Consider the following 16,338-nt stretch of genomic DNA (forward strand, 5'->3'; position numbering starts at 1 on the left):
GGCCCACAGAAACATTCTTTTAGACACACCAGAAGTCCAAAAGAAAGCGCCAACAAGCAGGACAGTTTTGAAAGTAACATGTGGAATTTATTATGCATTCAAAAACACAACTAGTATGAAATAGAGAATCACAGTTTCATATTACAATCCTCTTTTGTGTTCTGCTGTGTATTGGGGAGGGGGGGCTGTTTAAATTCAGAATTTTAAAAAATTGAAAACAAAAATCAAAAACAAACAAATCCAACCCTGATCTCCTCCCTGAACTTCAGCTTCACATTTCCAACTGTCTTTCTAGACATCCCTACCTGGCCATCCCCCAGCACTTCCAACTCAGCGTATTCAAACTTAACCTATCATCTCACTTCCAAAATCTGCCCCACTCCCTAACTTTCACATTTCCATCATCATCCAGATCCTTCCAGTTAGGCACCCAGGCTCAAAACATCAAAGGCTTCTTTTACTTCCTCCATCATTCTGTCTTCTGTCTCTCCCATCCTTCTCCCCTTCTTTCCATTCCCATTGTTATCACCTTAGTTTGGGATCTCATAGCCTCTAGCCCAGGAGTGGGGAAACTTTGGGCTTTGAGGACACATGTGGCCCTCTAGGTCCTCAAGTATGGCCCTTTGATTGCATTGGATCCAGTCAAATTGGTCCAAAAGGGTCGAACCTGAGGAACTAGAGGGCCACAAGTGGCTTCAAGGCCACAGGTTCCCCATCCCTGCTCTAACCTGTTCCACTGTAATAGCTTCTAACTGGCCTATTTCCCACCTCTCCCCTCTCTAATCTATTCTTCACATAGTACACATGCATGGTCATGTCACTACCTTGCTCAAAATTCATCAATGGTCCCACATTGTCCACCAAATTAAAGACAGCTAAGTGGAAAGGGGGATAGAGTTCTGAGTTGGAAGTCTGGAAGGCCTGAATTCAAATCTAGCCTCTGACACGTAACTAACTTGTGACCCTAGGCAAGTCATTTAACCTCTATCTGCCTTGGTTTCCTCAACTGTAAAATGGAAATAATAATGCCATCTAACTCCCCGAGTTGTTGTGAAGATCAAATGGGGTAATATTTGGAAAGTGCTAAGCACAGCATCTGGCACATAGTAGGTTTTTTGTCAATGCTCATTCTCTTTCCATTCCCTCAAACTGCTCAGCTCAACAATAAAATCTGGACACACACTTAGTGACTGTGTGACCCTGAGTAAGTCACTTAACTCTACTTCAGTTTCCTCATCTGTCAAAGGAACTGGAGAAGGAAATGACAAACTCTTCCAGTATCTCTGCCAAGAAAACCCCAAAATAGAGTCACAAAGAATCAGATATGACTGAAAAATGACCCTAACAATAACATAATTCAGTTCAGTTCACCTAACATTTTAAGAACCTCAACTATGCACAAAGGGCTTTTGCTAGGTTCTGAGGATACAAAGATGGAAAGTGATATCATCTCTGTCCTCAAGAAAGTTATAACCTAATGAGAGGAAAAGATATGGCATGCACACAAATAAGTGTGTTAAAAAGTAGACTGAGATAGGGCAAAGAAAAGTTTCAGATGAAGTGTTTTAAGATAATTTGAGACAAAGCGATCACTTTTAGTGAAAGGAATCTGGGAAAGCTTCATGAAGGAAAACCTCCCTACACTGAATCTTGCAGGAATAAAAGATTCTGACAAGCATCAATGAAGAAGGAGGGAATTCTGGGCATGGAAGACAGCCTAAGAGCAGAGGACAAGACTGGGGAGAAGCTAAATGTCTAATTTTGCTAGGACGCAGAGGTTTCAATCTATGTTTCCAGCCTTATTTCAAAATATTTTCTTACTAGCATTCTCTACCCTCTTGTTCAAATCAACTACTAGTTATTCTCTTATCCATTCTGTCCCCTTCAGACAACCCCCATTCCTCAAATGGCCACTTCTATCTTCTCTACCTACTGAACTCCATTACCTTCTTCAAGGCCCAGCTTAAGCATCCCCTTCCTCAGAAAGTCTTCTCTGATTCCCCCCAGTCAGAAGTAATCCTCCCCTCCTTGTATCTTTCAGGCCACTTAGACTAAGTGCTTTGTCGCATGAATGATGAGGAAGATAATATTAGTAAAAGTTAGCAATTATATAATCCTTTAAGGTCTACAAAGCATTTTATTTATGAATATTATCTCACTTAATTCTCATAACAACCCTGCAAGGTAGGTGCTGTTATTATCCTTATATGTTTCCTAGATGAGGAAACTGAGGCAAACAGTAGTTAAGTGCCTTGTCTAGTATCACTCAGCTAATAAGCATCTGAGATCATATTTGAACTCAGGTCTTCCTGACTCCAGGTTCAGTGATCTATCTACTTTACCACCTAGCATGAATAAATGCATAAGTGAATGAATGAATGAATGAATGAATTGGAATGGTTTGACTCCTTGGACACGCTTACTTATTTTTCCAATTATAGTGAAACTGCAAGCTACTCTAATAGAATATAGGCATCCTGAGGACAGAGAATGTGGGTGGTTTTTTTTTAATCTTTGCAAGTAGCATGGTGACCGCCACCTAGTAGGAACTTAGTAAATGTTCTTTAAAATGTTTATTGAATTGTATTGTAGTTCTACATATATTCCATTCCATAAATAGATTGATGGGTGTTCTTGAGGGTAGGGATAGGGCTGTGATAAGACTTGGTTTTGAGCTCTGACTCTGACACTTATTGACAATATGGCCTTAGGTAAGTCAATTTACTCCAGTTATTCATTTATGAAATGTGGGTGATAATATATGTACTATTAACCTCAAATAGCAAAGGAATAACGAGCAGAAAATTACCCTCAGAACTAGGAAGAACTGAGTTCAAGTCCCACCTTCGACATATACTGATTATACCACCCTGAACAATTCATTTGATCTCCATTCATACTAGACGCTGTCTAAGAGTAGAAATTGTAAAGGGACTTTTCTCATCTGGAAATTCCCAATACTAATGAAATCAAAGATCCAATGCCTATCCTTATCTATATATCACAGGGGTGTTCTGAGGAATGTGCTTTGTAAACTATGAAGTGCCATAAAAATCTGAGTTATTGTTATTATGATTATGTCCCCAGTCCAGAAGAGTGCCTTCCATAAAAAGACACTTAATAAATGTGAACAATGAATGTATAATAGGTGCTGGAGGACAAATATTGTTTAATTAGATTGAAACACTTCCAGGGTTCAGACAAGCATTTCCTGAGTGCCCACTAAGAGACCAACAGAGCAGCTGGGGAGTTGTCTCAGAAGTAATAGATAAAAGTTTAGGATTAGAGAAGTGAAGAGATGGGATCTGAGTTGGAGCAGAGGATTGTTTTGTGGAAGGAGATAGATGATAGACAGATAGATAGATAGATAGATAGATACATAGATAGATAGATAGATAGATAGATAGATAGATAGATAGATAGATAGATAGATAGATAGATGAATGAATGGATTATATGAGTATATAGACAGGTAGACAGATATATACATATATTCATAAACTAGAATAGATGGATGGATGGATGGATAGATGGATGGATGGAAGGATGGATTAGATGGGTAGATAGATCAGCTAGGCAGGTGTGCAGATAGATGAATAGATTAGATAGCTAGATGGATAGATAGATTAGATAGGTAGGTAGATTAGATGGATAGGTGTGTAGATAGATAGATGAGATGGATAGATGGATGGATGGATGGATAGGTAGATTAGATTAGATATACAGGAAGGTATATAGATAGATAAATACATTAAAGAGACAGATTAGATAGGTATGTACATAGGATACGGAGATAAATGGAAAGAGAGATAGATAATTGTGGGGGAAGGGAATCAATTAAGCAATTAACTAATGAATTGATCACCAATTAGTTACTGCATATTATACAATATGTCAAGCATTCAAAAGGTTCTCAGTGGAAGGAACATTGGATGTAGTTGGATTCAAATCCCACTTCTCCCCAGACTACCTGTGTGACTTTAGGGAAGTCATTTCATCTCTCAGCTGGTTTCAATTTCCTCCTCTGTCCAATGAGGCCGCCAGAATAGATGATCTCTAAGGTCCCTTCGCACTCTGTTATCTGTTAGTTGTAAAGACTCTGAATCTGCCTTGGAGACTAAACAACTCATCTTTTTAGGCCCTTTTGAAGTATATAAACACTTTCCTTGCAGCAAATCTCTGAAGTAGGAGGTAGTAATACAGTTATCATTATCTCCATTTACAAGTGAGGAAAGTGAGACTTAGACAGAAAAATTGGGTAAAAATGCTGCTTGAGATATTTACTACTTGTGTGACTTTGGGCAAGTCATTTTCACTTCTCTGAGTCTCAGATGCCCCATCTATAAAATGGAGGAATTGGACAAGGTGACCTCTAAGATCCCAGTTCTAAATCTATAATCCGATGACTTGACCATGTTTCCATAGTGGGTGAGGTGGGATTCCCCTACAGCACCCAGTATGTAAAATATATGAAGACACTTAAGGAAACATATCTAAGGACAGGATACTATGCAAATGCCATCATCAAAGGTACAGATGGTAAGTTCTCAAGGAGTTAGGAGGAAGAGAGGACTCCATGGGCTGGCATCAGAGAAAAAAAGAACCTCAGGTATCTTTCTGATGCATCACCCCCATTTTACAAGAGAGGAAAGCAAGTCTCAGAGAGGTCGTTGGGGGAAACTGCACAATGCTGAGAAGTTGAAAGAGTCAAGTTAACAGGACAGAACGTAAGGAGAGGAAAGGACAGGGCTTCTTGAATCTTCCTCTTTTTTTGTGGGGGTGGTGGTGGAGGTGAGGGAGAAGGCTTTGGCCATGCAGAAATTTGTTTTGACTAGACAAGATGCTTTCTTCCCACTCTAAAGCACAGGATCCTGTGGGTCTTTTGGCCCTGCCATTTAGAAGAAGGAGCATTTTCCTAGGTGGGAAAGGAACCGCGACAGAAGGAGCAAGGACTCCTGGGAACATCTCCTATGGAAACATTGGCAGCCAGCAGCCTCCAGTGGCCCTTTCCCTGACACCTGCCCTCTCCTCTACTACCTCCCCCACTCCTCCAGGGAACTGTTGTGATGCTAACGGGGTGAGGGGGTGGTGGAAGGAGGTGGGAAGGGAAGGAGGTTGGGGCACCTCCAATTTGTTCCTTTTTAGTCAAATGAGCCCGTGTGAATGAAAGGGGCTAGAATCACCAGTCTTTTCCCAGAGCCAACCAGGGCCCCTGGTCTTCAGTGTGGAGCCTGGGGGTCTGAACACCCTGACCTGAGCTCCAGTCAGCCACAGAGAGACACAGTTCCCAGTACCAAGAGGCTGCTATGACAGCGCCCGGTATCTAGGAAACTGATCTGGGGAATAGACTGTTTTGGCAACGAGCGCTAGAGTCCCTTTCCCCACCCCCTCGGTTTCACTCCTTTTCCTCTCTCACAACCCCCTCGCCCTCCCCAGGGCAGCCAATGGCCGCCGCTAAATTTACATATCCACCCGAGGGCTCTCCCTTAAGGGAAATTGCTTGGGGCAGGGTCCTAGCTCCAGCCTCCGCACCCTTCCCCCCCTCCCCCGTCCCCTTCCCTCTTCATCCCAGCCCGGCCCCAGTCCCCGAAGGGCTCAGGAGATTCAGTCCTGCTTCCAGCTCTGCCTGATTGATCCCCAAAGCCACACCTTCCAGTGCCGCAGGCCGGCGAGCACGATTTCAAGATGTGACATTTCCCGAAATTCTGGAGGCACAGGAAGAGGGGCGAAAAGCAGAGGACAAGGTGATGGGATGTTAAGAAGAAAATGTATACATCCCACAGAGAATAAATTGAGGGGGAAATTAAAATATATCCATGACATTTTTAGCACTACAGAGCTTGATAACAATAATAGAGATATTGTGGCATAGGGGAATAAAGGCGAGATGACTGAAGCCTGATGACGTGGATTCGTGTCCCACCTCTGACACGTATTGGTTGTGTGACTCTGGATAAATAAATCCTTTAACCTCCCAGTGCCCCAGGCAACTCCCTAGACTATAAATTGCAAAGAAAGGGCAGTCCAGTACTGGTAGTGGGAGTTTTCTTACCAGGGAAGTCCTTATGCTAACGAAATCACAGATCCAGTTCCTAACAACAACTGTAATCTACAAAAAGCTACTGGACACTAAGTATAAAAAAATAAAGCAGGAAAGACTTGTGCCAGGATCTTTTCTATCTGAATTCCATCCAAAGATGAGGATAAGACATCACCATCATCAGTTCTGCTCCAACACTTCAAAGTTTACAAAGTGTTTTCCTCACAATTCCTGTAGGTACCCATTTTACAGATGAGGCCAGTGGGGTTCAGAGAAAGCCTTGTCCCCTAAGCTTTGAAGATAGATAGAAACCCAGGACCTTGGACTCCAAGTACAATGCTCTTCTACCTTAATAAGCTGCCTGGGCTCTGTTCTTCCTACATATATGACTTTGGAGCAAGTTACTTTCCTGTTCTGAAAGTCTGTAAAATGAGGGGCATCTATTAAAATGTCTCTGAGGTCCCTTCCAGCTCAGGTGATCCAGAGGTAACCAGCATGGTAGGGGCATACAAATATTAGATTTGGAAACAGCAAAATGGCATTCAAATTCCAGCTCTCCCACTTGCTACCGTTGTGACTTTGAGTTAGTCTCTTACTGCCTCTGGGCCTCAGTTTCCTCATTTGTAAAATGAGGAGGTTGGACTAGATGGATTCTAACACCTACCCCACTTCCAGCTCTAAATCTCTCATCTTATGACTTTTTGTTATAAAGTTAGTTTGGGGACATAAAAGTTATACATACATAATACACTTGTGTTCCCAAACTAGTTTTACAACACACATACACACACACACACGCTCACAACCTACTTTTATGTTCTCAAACAAACTTTATAACATATGTGTGTATGTATGCTTACAAACGGATTAGTTTTCAGTATATTAAGAGATGGAAAAATCTAAGGGGAAAAACACGTGAAAATTTTAGGGGAAAACCACTCCCTCTACATATACACACTTTTCCCACAAGAATAAAAAAGGCTTCAAAAAATGGAAAAAAAAAAATAACCAAGTTCCCCCCATTCCATCCCACCCCCCTCCCATTTCCCCCCCGGCCTTCACAACTCAGCGCTGCTGCGTGGTTCAGATGAGATAATGCCCGTCAAGCACTTTTCTGTAAGTCAGAAAGCGCTGTATAAATGTCAGCTAGTGCTATAACTATGAGTCAGGAGGAGCTGAGTGGGGATTGAGCTGTGAGCTGTCAAAGGCTGGCTTCCTTCTGAAGGCGGGCAGGGGTGGGGCAGCCAGGGCCCAACCAAGCAGCCCCTGGGCTCCAGGCTCGAACTCACTAATCCAGGCAGGGGCCGGGCCGAGCCAGAATTTCCCGGAGGACCAGGAAGCCAGCTTCGGGAAGCAAGCGTGAGGTGGCCGGGAGAAAGGACGACGTGGATTGATTTGAACTTTGCTCTTGCCCAAGGACACATGCCCTGGGCTGGAACTGGAGAAGGGGGGAATTGGGAGGGGCAGGTCACCCCAGCTGAGCGATCGCATGTCCTTGGCAGCTGTCCAAGAAGCAGCTTCAACTGCACCTGTTTGTGGGGCGATTAGCTTTTATCAGTATTGACACAGGAGGGCGAGGGAATCGTATCGTAATACATTTTTTTTTTAAAAAGCGCCAGTGAGGCAGAAATGCTGAGGTCCTTCTTCTTTCCACCCCGCTGGCTGTACGTCAGCCAATGAGCCCACTTCGATTCTCTTTCCCCACCCCTGAAATCTCTGAGAATATCAGAGCGGACTCAGCAGTGGGAACTCTGGGTCTTAAAGAAATAGAGACTTAGCTCCAGAAGGGACCTTTGCAAATCATTTACTTGTGGAGTCCTAACCTAAGAGATGACGGGATTTCAGGACTGGAAGGGACCTTAGTGATGACCTAGTCAGTCCGATCCCCTCATCCCAACAGAGGGAACTAAGCCCCAGAAAGGAGAAGTGACGTGCTTGTGGTGAGGGAAGGAGTATTCTATGGAGAGGGGGTGGACCTGTATTCAAATCTTCTCTTTACTATGTGTGTGACCTTGGGCAAATCACGTAATACATCCCTGGGCCTCAGTTTCCTCATCTGTAAAATGAGGAGACTGCATGAGCTGGTCTTCAAAGTCCTTCCTAGTTCAAAATCCTCTGTCTCTCATAGGCTCACAGATTTAGGACCATGAGGGACCTCAGAAATCTATTCCAATCCCTTTGTTTTACGGATGGAGAAACAGACCAGCGAGGCTACTGTTCATGGTTATGCAGCAAGTTTATGTCGGAGCTGAGATTACAACCCAGGCCTCCTGACTTCTAGTTCAGTGTTGCACAACATTGTAGCATCTCTGTCTTGAAGCAAGTCTCCACGATGGATCCCTCTCCATGACTTACCATGTATTAAAGTATCAAAAGTGGAGAACCACACCTTCTATGCTCAGGAACTTTACTGTAACTAATACTGCCCAGCACTCCACCAGCCCCCAAGTAATCTGGAGTCTTGCGGAAATGTAAAGTAATTTCTCTTACAAACACCTTCCTACAAAAATACCTTGTAAAAAGCAGCTAGGTGGCACAGGGGGTACAGCACTGCCCCTGGAGTCGGGGAGGATGAGTTCAAATCCAGACACTGAGTGCAAGTCTAATCTGACACTAGTTGTGTGAACCTGGGACAAGTCACTTAATCCCAATTGCTTCCAAAAAATAAAACACCTTATAAAATGGTATAACTGAGTAATAGTCTATGACTATCCAGGAAGTGTGTAGTGGAGAGAGAGCTCCCTGAATCCTAATTAGGAGACCTAGTTCTAATCCCAACTCTTGTCAGTTACTACCCTGGTAAATTATTCCCCCTTGATGAGCTTCATGTTTCTTCCTCTTCCAACACTTTGGAAGAGATAGTGAGACTAACAACTTTGTCCAACTCTGCCTCACTTAAATCCAGTTGACCTGAAAGTCAAGACATCATCTTGTGATGTCATTGGCACTCCAAAATAAAAGAGGAACAGCAGCATATCCTTCCAGTTATACCATTGAATTAAAAGAATCGAAAACATGAAATCATCTATATTTATTCTTTGTTTACTGTTAAAAAAAATCTGATTTACTAGAGCAAATGTTTCCTTAAAGAGTCCCCTCCAATAACAATAATATTAATTTTTAATATAGTGCTTTAAGGTTTGCATAAAGTTTTGTATATGTTATCTCATTTTGTCCTCACTCTAATATTGCTATTTTCATTTTGTCTCAAGGTCCATGCATGTGTAAAAATCATACAGGATTCCTTAGCAATTTTAACAACAGAGATTACTTTGTTTCATGACCCTCAGATAATTGATATCAAGTGAAGCACCATTCAAGTACCATTCACCATTCATATCCTCATCAAAGGTGTGTGTTCATCATTATAGAGGATGCCTAGTGTACAGACCAAAAATTGAAAGATTCTGTATAGGTGGTGAAGTCCTCTAGATGTGTGGATGACATTGTATTGACTGGATCAAGCCTCAGAATGTTGCAGAGCTTTTTGTTCTGTTTGGTTTCAGTTTTGAATAGCTTTTTAAATTTTCTTCCAATTACATGTAAAGAAAATTTTCAACATTCACTTTTATAAGATTTTGAGCTCCAAACTTTTTCTCCCTCCCTCTCTCTCATCCCCCCTCCTCAAGATGGCAAACAATCTGATATAGGCCATGCATTTACAATCATATTAAACATATTTCCATATTAGTCATGTTGTGCAAGAAGAATCAGAACAAAAGGGAAAAATTAAGAGAAAGAAAAAGCAAAAAAAGGTCAAAATAGTGTGCTTTGATCTGCATTCAGATTCCATACTTCTTTCTCGGGATGCGGATAGTATTTTCCATCATGATTCTTGTATTGCTTAGAAGAGACAAGTCTATCAAAGATTGTCATTGAACAATACTGTAAACAATGTTCTCCTAGTTCTGCTTACTTCACTCAGCCTCAATTCATGCAAGTCTTTTCAAGCTGCAAAGTCTTCTAAATAAGGTCTTACAACCACTCAAAAAGCGTTCAACCTAATAAGTAGCACTAGAAAACTAAAGTAAACTAAATTGTATAAATAAAACCCGTTGTCCAGATAATAATATTTGCTTGGATGGACAACTCAGAGAGGCAGTCCATCAGCACTTGAATCTCAGATATTCCATGGACAATAAGCTAGATCCAAAATTGAATGAGAGAGAAAATTAGATAGCCTTTGGGAAAATATTGTAAAATGTTTTTTAAAACCCCTGTTATTCTCAAAACAAAGATCCATCTTTTTTTCAACACCAACATTCTTCCATTAATGCTCTAGAGCTAGAAGTCACGTGTAGCAAAGGCTGAATTGACCTATGAGGTGATCCCAGAAAGCATGCACTCAGAGCTTTCCTAGAAATTTGTGGCATTAGGATTGTATGGATGAACATCTGGGCACATCAAAGATGATGAACTCCCTGCTTGCTTCCAATACAGCTGTGGCTGAGAATTAAAAGGACTTTGGTTTGACACAGGAATCCCTGAGTAGTCCTTTGGTTCTTTTCTACCCCATAATAGTGGCAAAGGGACAGGGGTGTTACATCAGTTAAAAAGAAAAGACTTTCAACTGGCTGTCTCTTACTCTGACCCTCCAGGTGGCACTGAGGTTTCCAGTGAGGGGGTGGGGAAAGAGCAGGTCCTTTCCCACCCCTGCATCATGGCAATTTCACCTTTGCCTGCCTGCCTAACTATATGTGTATAGGAAATAAACACCTGCCTCATTCCTAATTCACATTTCACATTTTAAATAACTCTCTCTTTTGAAAAGGAAGATCCTAAATGTGAACCTAAATCTAAACTTTACATAATTTGTTCCCAAAGATGCCAAGGTGGGAATTTATTGAGCCAAAGAGACCCTTTAATTAGAGACAAGAGCCCCCAGCACTGAAATCGGTCCTCATGCCTTGGTCCAGAGCAGAGGAGCTCTCCTTAGTAGAAAAGGGAGTGACACAGTACCCCAGCCCCTTGGACCCAGCAATGTTTTCTCATTGTTTCACATGGAACACCACATTCTCTAAAAAAACAAGTCAAAGAGTCACCGAAAGGTCAATGAAAAGTTACATAGTGAGCATGAGTGGGCTGTAACATGTTACCATCAAGAATGAACAAGAAAAACCACATAAAAGTTGTCATCAGGAAGATGTGTAACTGGAAAATAAGATGACCCAGTCATACGGTGAGAGCAAGCTGTAACTGATGGAGAGTCTGTTTCACGGCTACCTACAATACCAAGAGAACTTGAGAAAAGCCCCCAGCTTCTTGGCCCCACATGAAGAACCCACAGGGGCCATGTGGACAAGAATTACTCAGGATGATGACTGCCTAGCAAAGGATTATAGTACCAAATGTCTGTAACATTGCCCTACTCATCATCCTCATCCTCATCACCATCACCACTACCAGATAGCATTTTAAGGTTTGTAAATTACTTATAATTTGGTGAGGTAGGAAATGTACATGTTATTATTCTCATTTCACAAATGAGGAACTCAGTCAAATGGCTACTGAATATCAGAGTTGGATCTCAGACTCAGTTTTTTTGACTCTAAGGTCCAAGTGCTCCTCCCACTATACCATACTCTTAATGTTCGATGGGTGAACGAATGAATGAGTTTTCCAGAAGAGGAAATTGAGGTCTGGAAAGGTTAAATGACCTTTATGTCCCAGGTCACGTGGCCTTCTAGTGAGAGATCTGGGACTAGATTCAAAAGCTATCAGACACCTACCCTCTCTTCCCTTTCACCTCTGAGCAGAAGCCTAAATATGGTCTTCTGACCCCTAGTCTAATATTCTTTCCACTAGCAACACTCCTGTCTCTCTGCTCTTGATGGTCTTAGTTGGGTGACTGAAGGCTCTGTTCTTCAAGTTATTTTTTTATTTAATTTTATTTAATTTTCAGTTCTGAAATCCCTCCCCCCTCACCCCCATCTCTCCTGCCTGACCCACTGGAAAAGCATGAAAACAAAAAAAATTTTTTTTTGTGTTAGCCACATACCCCCCCAAAATACACATCAGTCTGCACTGTGTCTATCTTTGTGGAAGTAGGTAGCATGACTCATCAGGAATCCTGGTTAGTTATTTTGTGGATCAGAGTTCCCAAGTCTTTCAAAATTGTTTGTCTTTACAACATGCTTGTAATTGTATAAATGGGGCAGCTAGGTGGTGCAGCGGATAGAACACCAGTGCAGGAGTCAGGAGGACCTGAGTTGAAATCTCACCTCAGACACTTGACACTCACTAGCCATGTGACCTTGGGCAAGTCACTTTACCCCAACTGCCTCATCCTGGGTCATCTCCAGTCATCCTGATGAGTATCTGGTCACTGGATTCAGATGACTCTGGAGGAGAAGTGAGGCTGGTGACCTGCACAGCCCTCACTCACTCAAAACAAAGTCAAGTGCAAGTCATAGCATCATTGCTCTGATGGAATGGTCTTCTTTGGCAACAAAGGATGAACAAACACACACACAATACATACATATCTCCATATCTCACTGGCATCCTTGAGGTGCCAAAAGAAACTGAGGAAGGTCCCCGTACTTAGGAGGGGACCACACCACACACTCCACACACACCACACACACACACACACACACACACACACACACACACACCACACCACACACACCACACACCACACACACACACACACACACACACACCCCACACCACACACACACACACACACCCCACACGCACACGCACACACACACACACCACACACCACACACACACACACACACCCCACACACACACACCACGCACATACCACACACACACACCACACATACCACACACACCACACATACCACACACACACACCACACACACACACGTACATACACCACACACACCACACAGATCACACACACCACACACACCACACATACTACACATATCACATCACTTGTATAAATTGCCCTCCTGGTTCTGCTCACTTCACTCTGCATCAGTTCATATAAGTCTTCCCAGGTTTTTCTAAAACAATCCCCTTCATCATTTCTTACAGCACAATAGTGTTCCACTAGATTCATATACCATAACGTGTTCAACCATTCCCCAACTGATGGCCCACCCCTTTCATTTTACAGATGTGAAAACTGAGCCCCAGAAAAGGGAAGTGATGACTATGGTAAAATGTAAAGATGGCTGAAACCCTGATTCTGTGACTTAATTTCTGTGTGTTTTTAGATAAGTTTAACCTCTCTGGGCCTTAGTTTCCTGCTTGTAGAATGGGGATACATATCTCTGCCCTGACTGCCCCATAAGGTTGTTGTGAGGATCAAATGAGATAATGTGCATGAAAGTGCTGTCTGAATATGAGCTATTATTAATAAATGTGACAGCTTTGAAAATGATAAAGAGCTATTATAATATATGCTATACAAATGCAAGATATATTGTTATCATTACTACAAAGAGAAGAGCAAGAAAGAAGAAAGAGGGGAGGAATCTTTATTCCGCTTGTCTTTGTTAACTGGCATAAATGGATTCGATGGCCAGGTGGAGTCTCATTGCTAGACCCAAATGAATGGGGAGCTCCTATCTTCTGCTGCTGTCAGGGTGACATCCCAATTCACCACACCTGAGAAGAGCCAAGGCTGGAACATTTGTGTATGAAAAGGAAGGGCTACAGAGATCACCCTGCTAGGCAGACCCCCAAGGAGATCAGTGACAAAAAGAAAGGTCCCTTATGTGCCAACATATTTATAGCATCACTTTTGGAAGCAGCAAAGAGCTGGAAACTAAGTAGATGCCCATTGATTGGCTAAACAAAATATGGCATATGAATGTGTGAAATTACAAATATGAAGAATTCACAGAAGCATAGAAAATTTATATGAAAAGATACAGAGTGCAGTTGCGGGGGGGGGGGAAGTAAAATGATATAGACATAGACTAAAATTGTTGTTGTATTGGTCCTTCGTGTTTGAAGAGGACCATGACATCAGAGAGATGATGACATGACTTGCACTTGACTTGAGGGCTGTGCAAGGTCACCATCCTCACTTTCTCCTCCTGAGCCATCTAAATCCAGTGACCAGATATTCATCAGGATGACTGGAGATGGCCCAGGATGCAATGGGAGATCTTTGCCTTTTAGGGTAAGGCCTTTTCAGGTATTCACTTAAAGTGAGGTAATGCCTATTCAGTGAATAGATCTCATTAAAAGGTAGTGAGGGGGATAGCCCCTTTAATAGAAAAGAAAAAATAAATAAATAAATCACTCCAGGACGGGCAGGAGGTTCAGGGTTGTTGTTTTGAAAAGAAACTGCACTTTAAGCCAGGAGGGCCCAAAAATGGCCATTGAGTGGAGGTTGGGCAGGGACCCTTTGTTGTTGAATACATAGGCTCCAGAGTGCATGGGGTCCTAGGCTTTAGGGGAAGAAAGAGAGAAAGAAAGGAAGGAAGGAAGGAAGGAAGGAAGGAAGGAAGGAAGGAAGGAAGGAAGGAAGGAAGGAAGGAAGGAAGGAAGGAAGGGAGGAAGAGTGTATGATTATACTGACCTAGTTAGGCCTGGGGCCTTGTCCTGGCTATCTCTGTCCCTACTTAGCTGGGTCAGTCAGCAGACATTTCTTAAACACCCAGTATGTGCCAGGCACCATAGTAAGCCCTGGGGATACACAAAGAAAGGCAAAAGACAGTCCCTGTCCTCAAGAACTTACAGTCAAATAGAGGAGACACCATGCAAACCAATATGTACAAACAAGTTATGTGCTAGATAAATAGGAAATCAAGAACAGAGGGAAGGCACTGGAACTAAGCAAGACTGGGAAAGGCTTCCTATATAAAGTGAGATTTTAGTTGAGACTTAAAGGAAGTCAGTTATGTGATTTTGGTCAATTAAACAATCAACAATAATTTATTAATGTCACTAACACTTATTATGTACCGGGCACTGTGTTAGTGCTGAGAATACAAATAAAAATCATGAAATAATCTCTACTGTCAAAGAATTTCCATTCTAAGGGGAAATAACAAATATTCCTGTGTGTATACAGTATAGTATGCATAAAAAATTTGGACCAAATGGCCTCCAAGGTCCCTTTTGGCTTGACAATTCTACAAGTTTCCACTAAAGAACTGCTTCTTCAGAGAGGTTCAGCTATGTTCATTGATACAGTGGAAGAAGGACTCAAGTGGAAACCAGAAAACTTGACTTCAAATCCTGGCTTCGATGCATACTTCTATGCAAGTTTGGATCAAGTCCTTTCCATTCCATGAGCTTCAGTTTCCTGATCTGTAAAGGCAGACATCACTATTTGTATCTCAATCAAGTTGTAAATCAGTCAGTCAATAAACATTCATTAATAAGTAAGTACATGCCAGACCCTGGGGAAACAGACAAAAATGAAACGGTTCTAGCACCTCAAGAAGAAAGAATCTTGTAAACCTTAGAGTACTATAGAAATGGGAGTTCATTGTTAATGGGTTTAGTTGGTTGTATTCAACTCTTCTTGACCCCATTTGGGGTTTTCCTGGCAAAGATGCTGGAGTAGTTTGCCATTTCCTTCTCCAGCTCATTTTTCAGATGAGGAAACTGAGGCAAAGAGGGTTAAGTGACTTAGAGTCCCACAGCTAATCAAGGTCTGAGGCCAGACTTGTACTCAGGTCTTCTTGACTCTACACACGTTGCTCAGTCTACTGCACCTACACTAACCTCCTCATTTTACAGATCAGGGGATTAAAAAATAAAAAGAAATAAAGTTATTTGCCCAAGGTCACACAGGTGGTCATTTTTGTTGTTCTTGTTTCAGAGATACAGATCCTACCCTCGAGAAGTTTAAAGTCTCATAGGTTTTCATAACAGATGAAACAGTTTCAGAGTTTAAAGCTTCTTTTAACAAAGATTATATTTTAGGTTTGCTTATCTCTAATGCTAATCCATCTCCCAAAACCTTTAAACTCCTTAGTGAAATGTCCTCAGACCCCACGTCAGTCCGGTTATCTCCTGCAAAGACGTCAGAAAGACAGCTAATCTCATTCTCAGCTCCAAGAATCCTTTCCTGACCTTTGCTTTGCTCCGTCTGGTTCTATCCCACAATCATTTATTACAACCATGGGGTGCCATGGATAGAGTTGGGCTGGGAGTTGGAATTTAAACTTGGAACAGGACTTGAGTTCAGATCCTGCCTCAGACACTTACTAGCAGTTATTGTTTTACTGATGCTGGTTGTTCTTCGTTCTCAAAGAGGACCATGACATCAGGAAGATGATGCCATGGCTTGCAAGTGAATTAAATTTAAGTGAGGGAGCACTGTACAACATCACCAGCCTCACTTTCTCCTCTGGGT

At 42.2% G+C, this 16,338-nt stretch overlaps 1 long non-coding RNA gene across 2 annotated transcripts in view; it reads left to right on the forward strand.

Annotated features, from left to right (window-relative positions):
* Nucleotides 1–5,896, forward strand: part of LOC140526039 (uncharacterized) — a 32,309-nt gene extending 26,413 nt beyond the window's left edge. For both annotated transcript variants that reach the window (XR_011974215.1, XR_011974216.1), the window contains one exon: nt 4,863–5,896. This is a non-coding gene — a long non-coding RNA (uncharacterized lncRNA). The remainder of the gene's footprint in view (nt 1–4,862) is intronic.
* Nucleotides 5,897–16,338: the final 10,442 nt, after the last annotated feature.

Source organism: Notamacropus eugenii, chromosome 2, assembly GCF_028372415.1.
Source record: "Notamacropus eugenii isolate mMacEug1 chromosome 2, mMacEug1.pri_v2, whole genome shotgun sequence".
Lineage (NCBI taxonomy): Eukaryota > Metazoa > Chordata > Mammalia > Diprotodontia > Macropodidae > Notamacropus > Notamacropus eugenii.